Here is a 13,102-nt window from a genome sequence, read left to right on the forward strand (position 1 = left end):
GTCAATGGGAGTAGAGGGAAACCATCCCATAGTTGGGACCCTCCTTCCAGAGGGTGATGTTGTATCCTCTCGTGCCGAGGATACTTCTCCGGGGGAGGGAGCGCCAGCTGTTAGGAAGAAGCAGGTTTTAGTAGTGGGGGATTCGATCATTAGAAATATAGATAGTTGGGTTTGTGATGACCGGGAGAACCGTATGGTGACTTGCCTGCCTGGTGCGAAGGTTGCGGATCTCTCGAGGCATCTAGACAGACTTATGGGCAGTGCTGGGGAGGAGCCGGTCGTCGTGGTACATGTTGGTACCAATGACATAGGGAAGGGTAGAAGAGATGTTCTGGAGGCCAAATTTAGGTTACTAGGAAAGAGACTGAAATCCAGAACATCTTTGGTGGCATTCTCTGAAATGCTTCCAGTTCCACGCGCAGGGCCAGATAGACAGGCAGAACTTCAGAGTCTCAATGCGTGGATGAGACGATGGTGTAGGGAAGAGGGGTTTAGATTTATTAGGAACTGGGGACACTTTTGGGGTAGGGGGAGCCTATACAGGAATGATGGGCTCCACCTAAATCAAGGTGGATCCAGACTGCTGGCATTAAACATTAAAAAGGTCGTAGAGCAGTTTTTAAACTAAGAGGTGGGGGAAAGCTGATTGGTGCGAGGGAGCACCTGGATCGGACGGAGACTTCTCTTACACGAGGCTCCATAGATAGGGATTCCCTAGAAGTTAGTCAGATAGGGAACGTGGGAAACAATATATGGGCAAGATCAGATGTGAAACAATCGTGCATAAAAAAATCCAACGCATCTGTGAAAGGCGGACATATAAATAGTGGTAGTTTTCTAACATGCTTTTACACAAATGCTAGGAGTCTGTCTAATAAGATGGGTGAACTGGAGTACCTCATATCAAAGGAGGAAGTTGACATAATAGGCATCTCAGAAACATGGTGGAATGAGGAAAATCAGTGGGACACTATCATACCGGGATATAAATTATATCGGAAAGACAGAACAGGTCGTGCGGGTGGCGGAGTGGTACTATATGTGAAGGATAATATAGAATCAAATGAAGTAAAAATCCTAAAGGAATCAAAATGTTCCATAGAATCATTATGGATAACAATTCATTCCTCTAATATGAATATGGCATTAGGAATATATTACCGACCACCTAACCAGGACAGTGATAGTGATGCTGAAATGATAAGGGAGATTAGAGAGGCTATCAAAATAAAAAACAGAGTAATAATAGGAGATTTCAATTATCCCCATATTGATTGGCTGCATGTCACCTCAGGACGGGATTCAGAGATTAAATTTCTTGATGCCTTAAATGACTGCTTCTTGGAGCAGCTAGTACAGGAACCCACAAGGGGAGAGTCGATTCTCGATCTAGTCTTGACTGGAACGCAGGATCTGGTCCAAGAGGTAACTGTTACTGGACCGCTTGGAAATAGTGACCACAATATAATAACGTTTAATATTCCTGTGTTGGGAAGAACACCGCAGCGGTCAAACACTCTGGCATTTAATTTCAAAAAGGGGAATTACACTAAAATGAGGAAGCTAGTTAAACAGAAACTAAAAGGTAGAGTAATTAAACTAAAATCCCTGGAAGCTGCATGGAAACTGTTTAAAGACACCATACTAGAGGCCCAACTTAAATGTATACCCCAAATAAAAAAACACAGTAAGAGACCTAACAAAGAACCACAATGGCTAAACAGCCATGTTAAAAAGGCAGTGAGAGAGAAAAGGGCAGCTTTTAAAAAGTGGAAGTCAAATCCTAGTGAGGAAAATAGAAAGGAACATAAACACTCCCAAATTAAGTGTCATAATGTAGTAAGAAAAGCCAAAAAAGAGTTTGAGGAACAGCTAGCCAAAAATTCAAAAAACGATAGTAAAATGTTTTTTAAATACATTAGAAGCAGGAAGCCTGCTAAAAAAGCAGTGGGGCCCTTGGACGATAAAGATATAAAAGGAGCGATCAAGGAAGACAGTGCCATTGCGGAGCGATTAAATGATTTCTTTGCTTCAGTCTTCACGGCTGAAGATGTTACAGAGGTTCCTAAATCTGAGCCAGCCTTTTTAGGCGACAAATCTGAGGAACTCACTCAGATTGAAGTGACATTAGAGGAGGTTTTGGAATTAATTGATAAGCTGAATAGTAACAAGTCTCCAGGACCAGACGGCATTCACCCAAGGGTTCTGAAAGAACTCAAATGTGAAATTGCGGAGTTATTAACAGTGGTTTGTAACCTATCCTTTAAATCCACTTTGGTACCAAATGACTGGAAGACGGCCAATATAACACCAATATTTAAAAAAGGCTCTAGAGGAGATCCTGGCAATTATAGACCGATAAGTTTAACATCAGTACCAGGCAAATTAGTAGGAACACTAGTAAAGAGTAAAATTGCAAGGCACATAGAAGAGCACGAATTGTTGGGCAAAAGTCAGCATGGTTTCTGCACAGGGAAGTCGTGTCTGTCTAATCTATTAGAATTCTTTGAAGGGGTTAATAAACATGCGGACAAGGGGCACCCAGTGGACATAATATACCTAGATTTCCAGAAAGCCTTTGACACGGTCCCACACCAAAGGCTTTTATGTAAATTAGGTGGTCATGGGATAGGAGGAAAGGTCCTTTCATGGATCGGGAATTGGTTAAAAGACAGAAAACAAAGGGTGGGAATAAATGGTAAATTTTCACAATGGAGGAGGGTAACTAGTGGTGTTCCCCAGGGGTCAGTCCTGGGACCGATCCTGTTCAACTTGTTCATCAATGATCTAGAAAATGAGGTAAGCAGTGAGGTGGCAAAGTTTGCAGATGACACCAAGTTGTTCAGGACAGTCAAAAGCAAAAGGGATTGTGAAGAACTACAAAAAGATCTCAGCAAACTGAGTGATTGGGCAGCAAAATGGCAAATGAAATTTTATGTGGGTAAGTGTAAGGTAATGCATGTTGGAAAAAATAACCCAAATTACACGTACTACATGATGGGGTCAAATTTAGCTACGACAGATCAGGAAAGGGATCTTGGAGTTATAGTGGATAGTTCTCTGAAGACATCCACGCAGTGTGCAGCGGCAGTTAGTAAGGCAAATAGGATGTTAGGAATTATTAAAAAAGGGATCGATAATAAGACAAAAGATATCATACTTCCCCTATATAAAACTATGGTACGCCCACATCTCGAGTACTGTGTGCAGATGTGGTCTCCTCACCTCAAAAAAGATATATTGGCATTAGAAAAGGTTCAGAAAAGGGCGACTAAGATGATTAGGGGCTTGGAAAGGGTCCCATATGGGGAGAGGCTAGAGAGACTGGGACTTTTCAGTTTGGAAAAAAGGCGATTGAGGGGCGATATGATAGAGGTATATAAAATCATGAATGGTGTGGAGAAAGTGAATATAGAAAAATTATTTACCTTTTCCCACAATACAAGAACTAGGGGACACCAAATGAAATTGATGGGTAGTAGGTTCAAAACTAATAAAAGGAAATTTTTCTTCACACAGCGCACAGTCAACCTGTGGAACTCCTTGCCCAAGGAGGCTGTGAAGGCCAGGACTCTATTAGGGTTTAAAAAAGAGCTTGATAAATTTTTGCAGGTTAGGTCCATAAATGGCTATTAGCCAGGGATAAAGTATGGTGCCCTAGCCTTCATAACAAGGGCAGGAGATGGATGGCAGGAGATAAATCACTTGATCATTGTCTTCTGTTCTCCTTCTCTGGGGCACCTGGCATTGGCCACCGTCGGCAGATGGGATGCTGGGCTCGATGGACCTTTGGTCTGACCCAGTATGGCCATTCTTATGTTCTTATGTTCTTATGTCACGTGTGCAGGGTGGAAACTAGAAGGGTGTAGATAAGTATAGCGATCAGTAGGTTTTCGGTACAGTGTGGTACTGATCAGGCCATCCTTGATTAGTACTGTAGTGTCCAGGAAATGTATCTCTTGCATGTTGTAATCGAGGCATAAGTTGATGGTGGGGTGTACATTGTTAAAGTCTCTGTGGAATTCCTCTAGAGCCTCTGTACCGTGGGTCCAAATCATAAAGATGTCATCAATGTATCTTAAGCAGAGGAGTGGTAATAGGGGACGAGAGCTGAGGAATCGTTGTTCCAGGTCAGAGATTAGGAATACCATCCCTGATGCCACCACAGCCAATCTGGTGTCTGACCTCTGTAACTTTGTTCTCACACAAAATTATTTCCGTTTTGGGGACAATTTATACCTCCAGATTAGTGGAACTGCTATCGGCACCCGCATGGCCCCACAATATGCTAATATATTTATGGCTGACCTGGAACAACGATTCTCTGTGCCTTAAATATTGAGTCTGTTCTGGTCTGGCTATGGTCTGAAGAAGTGGGTCTGTCCCACAAAAGCTCACCTAATAAACCATTTTGCTAGTCTTTAAAGTGCTACTTGACTGCTTTTTGTTTTGAGGCTGAAGTAAGTGACTTTAATGGAGTTATTCCACATTTGCACTCAGCATTTGTAGAAAAAGATCTATGTGAGCCATGTGTGAGGACAAATGCAAAATGAATAATTTCTTGGATGAATTTTGCTTGGGTTTTTTTTTTTCAGTCCACAGTCAGATCATGATTTTATCACATGGAATCATTGTTCAGGATTTCTGAATAATTCTTGGTCTGGTAATATTTGTACATGTTCCTTTGTGCATATTTAGCACTCAAGCCATTTTCAATGGACACATATACCTCTTATATTTCTGATTGGATGAGCATTGGATTTCAGTGTGAAAACCCAGTGAAAAATTTGCATTTTTTTTCTCTGAATAGTCACTTCATAGTCACTGTTTTGGATAGCATGATTCCCACTAAACCCATTGGCTGGGTCTACACTACAGAGTTTTGTGGACAAAACTCACGGAGCATCCACACTACAAATGTGTTCTGTCAAGAAACTATCAACAGAATGCAGCAGTTTTCTTGGGAGGGTTACATCACTCCTGTATGAGGCATAATGCCTCTGTGGACAGATTCTGCCAACATAAAAATAGTGTAGACACCTGGAAAGCCCTCTGTTGACAGAGAGGGATTCCAGGTCACCAGGAAGTCCTGTTTGCAGAGCTTTCAGTTGGCTGTTCTGTTGACAGGGGGCTGGACAGTTTGTCCACTCTTTGTTGACAGAGGGTGTCAACAGGGGGAACCTCTTTTAGATGTGGATGCATTCGGTTGATGGAGGTTTTTCTGTCAACAAAATTCTGTAGTGTAGATCCATCCATTTGAAATAAGCTTCTATCAACTCAAAAGAAGGACAAATACAGCTATTTGAAAATCCAAGGTATTAATTGATTATTTCTCTAGCAGTAGGCACCCAGTTATGTTATATAAGTGAAAAGTGGGCTTGTGAATCCCTTCTATTTCCTACCAATATACTATAGATCCTGATTCAATGCCCAATTGAAGTCAATAGGAATCTTCTTTACACTTCAGTGTATTTTGAACTGGGTTGATGGGTAAAAATGTGAAAGCCACTTAAGTAGTTCAAACACTTGAAACATCAATAGAATGTACGCTTTAAATTTTACCCCATATATGTGTGCAGCCTCCCTGTGTCTTTATGGATACACACAGTCAATTTAAATTTATCACCAGTACTGTGCCCCAAGGGTGACCCTAGCAGGTTGCTACACAAAATGGTACAGTTCACAAATTCAAAAAGACTAAAGATGACAAGGAAGGGCAGTGCCACTTGTTATTCAGACCCTAAAACAAGTGAGTAACTTAAGAAAGCAGAAATAAGCTGAGAAATCATGGCTTCATTGAAACCATTAACTGGAGCTAGATTTCATCTCTGGTCCTTATGGTGAATGCTAATTTGTTAAGGCCAAATTCTACTCACCTGATGCACATGGGCTAGCCTGTTGACTTCAGCGTGAATATCACAGGAACAGGATTTAGTCTTCAATCTTTCTCTCCCCAGTTTGAATACTGTGCAGTCATTAAGTCTTGATAAAAGTTACCGGTTTGCCTCCTGATACTACAGGCCAAACCTTTTACAAAGCACACAGTATTTGGTGACTATACTTAGCCTCTTCAAGTAGAGATTTCCATTTTTCCTTTGTTGAACCATGTCGTGTCTGCCGTTTTTCTCCAGTTTGTGACATTGCATCCAATACAAATGTAAGTTTAACCTGCTGAAACATCCATGCAAGAAGATTTTGAAGAAACCAGCTCTGAGAACAGTTATAAATCAGTAGAAGCACTGAAAATCACTCCTCTGCAAAATACCAAGCTATCCCAGAACACTTCAGTAAGGGTTCAATGTATAAAATAATATCTAATAGTGAAGCAGGTGGGTTGTCTCACTTGAGCTACTGATTAATTATTAGTAACCGTACATCATTATTATTTTTCATGTTCAGATCCTACTTTCTTTTTAAATTATTGTCCATCTATAATTAGTCTAGTTACATTAGTAATATCAAAAAGAAAATAAAGTCCCCCAATGTCACTTCTGAGAGCATATCTCTGGACAACATCGTTTTCCTCCTTTATAATAAATATTTATTTTATTATATTGAGTTAGTATCACTGTGTACAGATTTCTAGTAACTTTAATTCAGTGATTAAATGCTACTGTTTCTACGTATGCTTCTTAAACCTGAAATTGACCCTTATTATTTTATCAATATTTCACAGATCCACAGCTCTCAAGAATTTGGGAACATGAATAGGAGCAACTTTTTACAGCCCATCAGAAATGGGTGACCACATTTTTTTTCATAAGTCTGATTAGGAAATTGAGGATGCCAAGGTAAATGTTGTAGTTTAGTACCTTCTCTTAAATTTCAAGCTCTTCCCATTGATTGAAGCCTCATAGTCTACTAGAAGAGCCCAAACTTCCAGCATTTTTTGCTTGCCAAGGTATCACTAAAATTAAATAGATTCAGATCAGTTGCAAGTAGCAGAATTACCATCACAACTCTTCTTAATAGGTTGTGTCTGTTCTTTGAAACTCATTCTGTAAACTCATCTTTTCTGAGCAAGTCTATGTGCTGCAATATATCACTGCTATTTTACACTAGCACTTTCTCATTAGCATGCGATTTAAGAAAGAGTCACACTTGGAGAACTTAGCCTTTATGACATAATTATACATAAACTGGTTAGTTCAGAAGAGAACATATATTTCTGCTTCAGATGCGGAGCTGAGGAGTCTGTTGCATTGTTGTTTTCCACACTAAAGAGGCACACCCCAAGCCAGCCTGAGCCACCTACCAAGACAAAATAAGTAACCAGGCGCTAATTTAATTTTTCATTTTCTACTAAGTAAATAGTGACCTTTGCTATGTCGTCTGGGTTAATTTTCAAAGTAAGTACACTGGGACAAATTCTCAGGTCACTGTACTCCACTGGCTTCAATTTAAATACCACCCTGAGAGAATCTGGATAGATATATTTTAAGGCTAGAAGTTTAAAAAAGCCTAAGGAATACAGGTGTCTAAATCTTATTATTTGGATGCACAATTTCCTTTGGGTCCTGTGATTATCCTATTCTAAATAATTGATTCCACCTTCATTTCACAGGTTCTACAGCTGTAAATTATTAGCCAAAATCTAATCTAGGGCACAAGTATCAATTTTCCAGAACATTGTTTATCAAAAATTTGCCTTCAGTGCCCCATGCACAGCTATACCTTCTATGAAGAAAGAGCAGGAGAGACGCTATTCAGCAGAACTTAAATGTGGTTGACAAGGATGGGTATTGTGAAGTCTTTAAGTGATGGATTCATCATCCTAATTGGAAGTGTTAGATCCTGACCCATAAATGCATGGAATACCCTCCATTCAGCTGGAGCCTACTAGCAGAAAAATAACCTCCAAACTCATTCTTCTCATGGCTATAAAACTAATCCTGACAATCCAATCAACTCGCAGCACCTCACAGAAGGCTTCAAGAGGGTGCAGGAGTAAAAGCTAAATGTATCATAATCCACAGAAAATGACTTTTGGAGAGAAACTTTTCCATAACCACAAGCAATGATCACTAAACTACTGTACTGTGTTGTTCCGATAGATTTTAACACTCTGGTTGTCATTCCATAATGCAGGTGTCTTAGATAAGATTTTCCCTCAGTCAAAATCTTTCTCTTTGCCTGTTACGTTTGCCTTTCAAGCCTGGACTAACACTGTAAGTACTTCACTGCATTAATTAAACTTGCCAGCTAGGCAAGTGCTTAAGAAAGGCACTGTCAATAGCATTCTCTGTTTTCAAGAGCCAGATTTATTTAAAGCTTTTAACCAACCACTCTGTAAATTCCAGACCCAAGTGTTAGATACAGAGTAGGCATAGTCCAGAAGATACAGGCCCCATTTGGCAAGTCTGGACTGAAGTTGTGCAGAAGAAAAAGATGAAGAGAATGAGTTTGCTTGGAGACTATTACTCCACAAGTTGGTAGAAAGAAAACATGGCCATGTCCACACTAGCCCAAAATTTTGAAATGGCCATGCAAATGGCCATTTTGAAGTTTACTAATGAAGTGCTGAAATACATATTCAGTGCCTCATTAGAATGCTGGCAGCTGCGGCACTTCGAAATTGATGCAGCGAGCTGCCGCGCTGCTCGTCCAGACAGGGCTCCTTTTCAAAAAGACCCTGGCAACTTCCCTGTTATGAATAAGGGGATTTTGAAGTTGCCGGGGTCCTTTCGAAAAGGAGCCCCATCTGCACGAGCCATGTGGGGGCTCACCACATCAATTTCGAAGTGCCACGGCCGCTTGCATGCTAGACATAGCCCATCTGTGTCCTGGGTGTCTCTGTCCCAGATTATTGTACTCTTCCTCTCCCTGGAGAAAAGTAGCTCTTTAAAGACTAACTAAATGATTTATTCAGTGATAGGCTTTCACGGGACAGACGCTAATACAACTACGTCTCTGTTACTATCCTTCTCCATGGTCCTCTTGATATCCATGTCACTCCACTAAACTCTAAATCCAGCTGCTAGCACGATAGTCTTTATCCATTATGTTAGTTTTCTCTTCAGATCCCTTCTTGGGCTTCTTCTAGTTCACTGCGTCAAGTTCAGTTTTCTCATCTTCACCTTCAAGGCCCTGATTGCCTCCATCATTTGCTTTCTTTACTCCACTAGTGCTATCCTCCTTGGAACCTCCATCTCACACCTGCACAAAGCTTTCTTTCATGATGTTCAATATTCATGGCACAGCTTCTCACTCTCACTGAACAAGACCCTAACCCTCTCCTCACTTCAGTCCCTCCTAAACACTCATTTCTTTCAGGATGCCCCCAAACACTATCCCACACACATGTAGACTTCACATCCTACCAATACCTTAGGTCTTCTGGTGCCACAGGTGAGTAACAAGACTCCTTTTGAACTCATTATGTCAGGGCTTCTGTTTCCTTATATATTTCTACAGTTGCATGAAACAGAGGTCTCCACATCCCATTGGGATACCTCTGGATACTACTGGAAATGTCCTCTTCCCATTCCCAACAATGGAGATCTCAGATAGCTGAGCCTGCAGGGTCACAATATGATAAAAGCTTGTTGGGAAAATTCAATTTTTTAAAAAGGAAAATATTTTTCACAAAAAAGTTTAATAATAACCTTCAAAATCATCACTTTTTAAATGTATTGAGTAGCTGTCACTGTCCCAGTACTAAATCTCTCTGTATACACACAACACAAAATAATTATATGACCTGTAGCAGTCACTCTGTACAGCTAGAAATGATTATATTATTACAAGGTTTTACTTGACGCTTACAGGGTGAACTGAAAAGGTTGTGGACTCTGTTTTCTAACATAGCATGTACCTTGGGATTCGGAGGCTTTCCAGAGCTAGTTTCTTGGCAACAGTAAGCCAGTGCTGCAGCAAGATTTAATATATCCTCATGCAAATATGATCAGCTGTAGTTATCTCTAATTCTGTAGCAATAGAAAATAACAACAACTGAACTGCAAGGGGGCCCATTTACCAGAAGTCTCTCTTTTAAAACAAATTTATTCTCATTTTATTTCTCCTGCCTTTTTTTAAAAAATAATAAAAATCCCTCAGTTCTGTCATTTTCCACCATCACCATTTTAACAGTTTAGCTCCATTCACCAACATGGGCCCACTGCTGTCTGTGATAAAACAAAGGACGGGTACTGCATCAGCCTTGGTGTTGTAGGTGAGCTCCGTATGATAACACAAAAAGGCATAATGATAAACTGACCAGCTGTGTGATAAATTTGTTAAACATTCATCTTCCACTACCTCCTTTCCTGTTCTCTGTTGACAAATCCATCTCTGTAAGAACTTGTAAAACACATGAAACCTTTTGGCAAGAGCAGGAGAAAAACAACCTACCAGAGCCATGTTTCTTCCATTTTCCCTGAAACGTATACTTCCTGACATTTTTAATCTGCCTCCCTATCAATACAAATTTCCCCAAACTTTCATTTGTGTCAAACCCAAAATAGTCAACAGTCAGTCCAGAATCCATCAGATTTTTTCTATGTCACTTCATAGCCTTTCGGAAGGAAACATATGAGTCAACATGTGTGCTTGTGCATGCCCGTGTGAGCCTGAATATGTGTATGTAAAACAGCAGCAGCAACACACCACCTCAAATACTTTTAGAGTAAGTGCTCCAGGGAGTAGTCAAAAGTCAAAATCACAAAATACAAAATCAGAGGTGTGCACCATGAATGAAATACCCAGCAGGGAAATCTGTACCCTCTGATACTTCTCAGTAGCTACTGTTATAAAAAGGTGGATCCTATCAACATCTCAGATTTTTTTGTGTGTCTATCAGTTCCCAAGCTAAGTGCTCTTCATTGAAAGATTTGGGAGTCTTCTTCTAAGCCTTACCTTTAATGGCTAACATCACTGTAGTCTCGTGCTCTGTGCCTAAACTGATAAGTAAAATATTTCTGGATGATGACTGAAAATAATTGACTTATCTGGCCAATGCTCACTCCATAACTACTATTACTTACTATTGCAGGAGCTGAAAGATGGTGCAAGTAGCTGCCCAGCATTCCTTGGGAGGAGAGATGAGGAGAATTCCACCCTCACATCCAGAAAGTATCGAGGATTGAAGAGATCAGTTTATCCACTCCCAAGAAAGCATGTGTAAGACAAAGGAGGGAGAGTTATTGGGGCCTGAGAGAGCTACTTAACTGGGAACATAAGGAAGAGACCTAGGAATGTGCCAGCAATGGTAACCCAAGTCCGCAAGCGTTCATGACCTTGGGATGATTGGGCACATGTGGTACTGGAATCCATTCCAATTTCAGGTGTCTCCAGGTTCTAGCTGAACTCTTCATCCTGCCTGAATGAGGAATAATTGAAAGGTACAAGGACATCATACAATTTCAATGGATAATTAGCATATAGCTGATATAATGAGGCAACTTAAATAACATCAATATGCTATGCAGGAAGTACACATTGACCATCAATAAGTCAGTGGAACAGTGTGATTGCCTCATTGAAATTTGCTTTTGATTTTCCTACAACTTTTCACATACTTATATTTATTTACAGGAATCCAAAATGGAGACTAATATAACAGTGTCAGGTAATGGTGGGAGGGTCATTGCTCCAGTAAGACAAAAGCACAATAATACAATTCTGTACCACTGTGCGATTTGTGTATTCTATCCTATGCTATCCATGTAGTCAATCACAAATTTTTCCTGGCATTAACAACTGAAGGACTAAAGCTGTATTTGTTTATTCCACACAGATGTATTCCCGCTGTTAAATTTCAAATGACACCAGCAGCTCATCTAATGAAATATCACAACACTTTACACCAAAAGCTCAAAACTGTTTCTTTCCAAAAAGAATGTAGGTGCAGAATAGAAGCATAGTAGTTCATGTAATCCTGAGCCTTCTCTGGAAAGCTGCATATGAGTATATAAGATCTTGCTTTGCAAGGCTGTGTGACACATAAAAAATTGTATGAATGCCATTTTTTTTCAGTTCTGTAGTCTCTAAGCATCTGAGCAAAGTGTTTGATATGGTTGATTATAACAGTCTATTGGATAAATTAGCCTCCTAGGGTTTGATGGTTCAACTCTGAAATGGATCACTACATATGCAAATCTAATCTAATATGCTGAGGAGAGAGTAGTTTTTTCAAGGAATTTTGCACTCCTTTTTCTAACTTAACAGGACTTACAAATTATTACAATGCTCCCTCATCTAATATTATCTTTTTGTATATTAAAAACACAAATAGCTAAACTATGATGTGTCTGCATGTCAGACACGTGGTGATTCTGTGGTAAGGGATGCACAGAAGATGCAAAGTAATTTGAACTTTATTATTTTTTTTTTTAGTTAGAGGATTTTTTAAGTGAAAGGACTTTCAGTGACAGAGAAAAAATGCTGAGTTTGAGATGCATGAAGTTGGAAATCCCTCTATACACAGATCAGGTATGGCAAGTCATGGGCAATGCAAGCTGCTCTGACATGGCCCTGCTAATGTGCCTCAACTCTGACTTGGAAGAACCACAGCTAGTGGCTGAATCATCAGGCTTTCTACTGAGATTGCCAAAGGGATTTCAACGTCTCCTGGGGTATTGTTTTGTTTTCCATCTGACCATTTGCCTCTCTTCCGCATAAGCCATCAAAAAGCCAACATTTGTCAATTATCATCACAGATATGTATTCTAGATATAAGGTATAAGTGGTAGTCCCACATGCAGTGGTGCTGACAGACACCATATGCCCAGGGGCAAGGTGGGAGGGGGGCCCAGCTCCCATAGCCCCAGAAGGATGGGGACAAGGGTGGAAGAGTGGGGGCTTAGAGTTATCAGCCCCAGTCCCCATACCCCCATGCTCCCTCACAGCTGTGTGCAGAGTAGCGGCACAGAGCTCCATAGTCTTTGAAAGGGCCTGGAATTCCTTCTGCCACCACTGCTATTTCTGAAGCAATGGCAGCTGCAGATGCCAGTCTTTTTGAACGGCTGGGCCCAAGGACAACTGCCCTCTTTGCCCACACTACCCAGGCCTTCCCAGATACCATTGTGCATGGTAGGCAACCCAGATTTTCTTTCACTATAAAGACATTTATGGTGAGAAGTTCAGGACCACCTGATTCTAAGTA

The sequence above is a fragment of the Carettochelys insculpta genome, chromosome 6 (genome assembly GCF_033958435.1).
Source record: "Carettochelys insculpta isolate YL-2023 chromosome 6, ASM3395843v1, whole genome shotgun sequence".
In the NCBI taxonomy this organism is placed as follows: Eukaryota; Metazoa; Chordata; order Testudines; family Carettochelyidae; genus Carettochelys; species Carettochelys insculpta.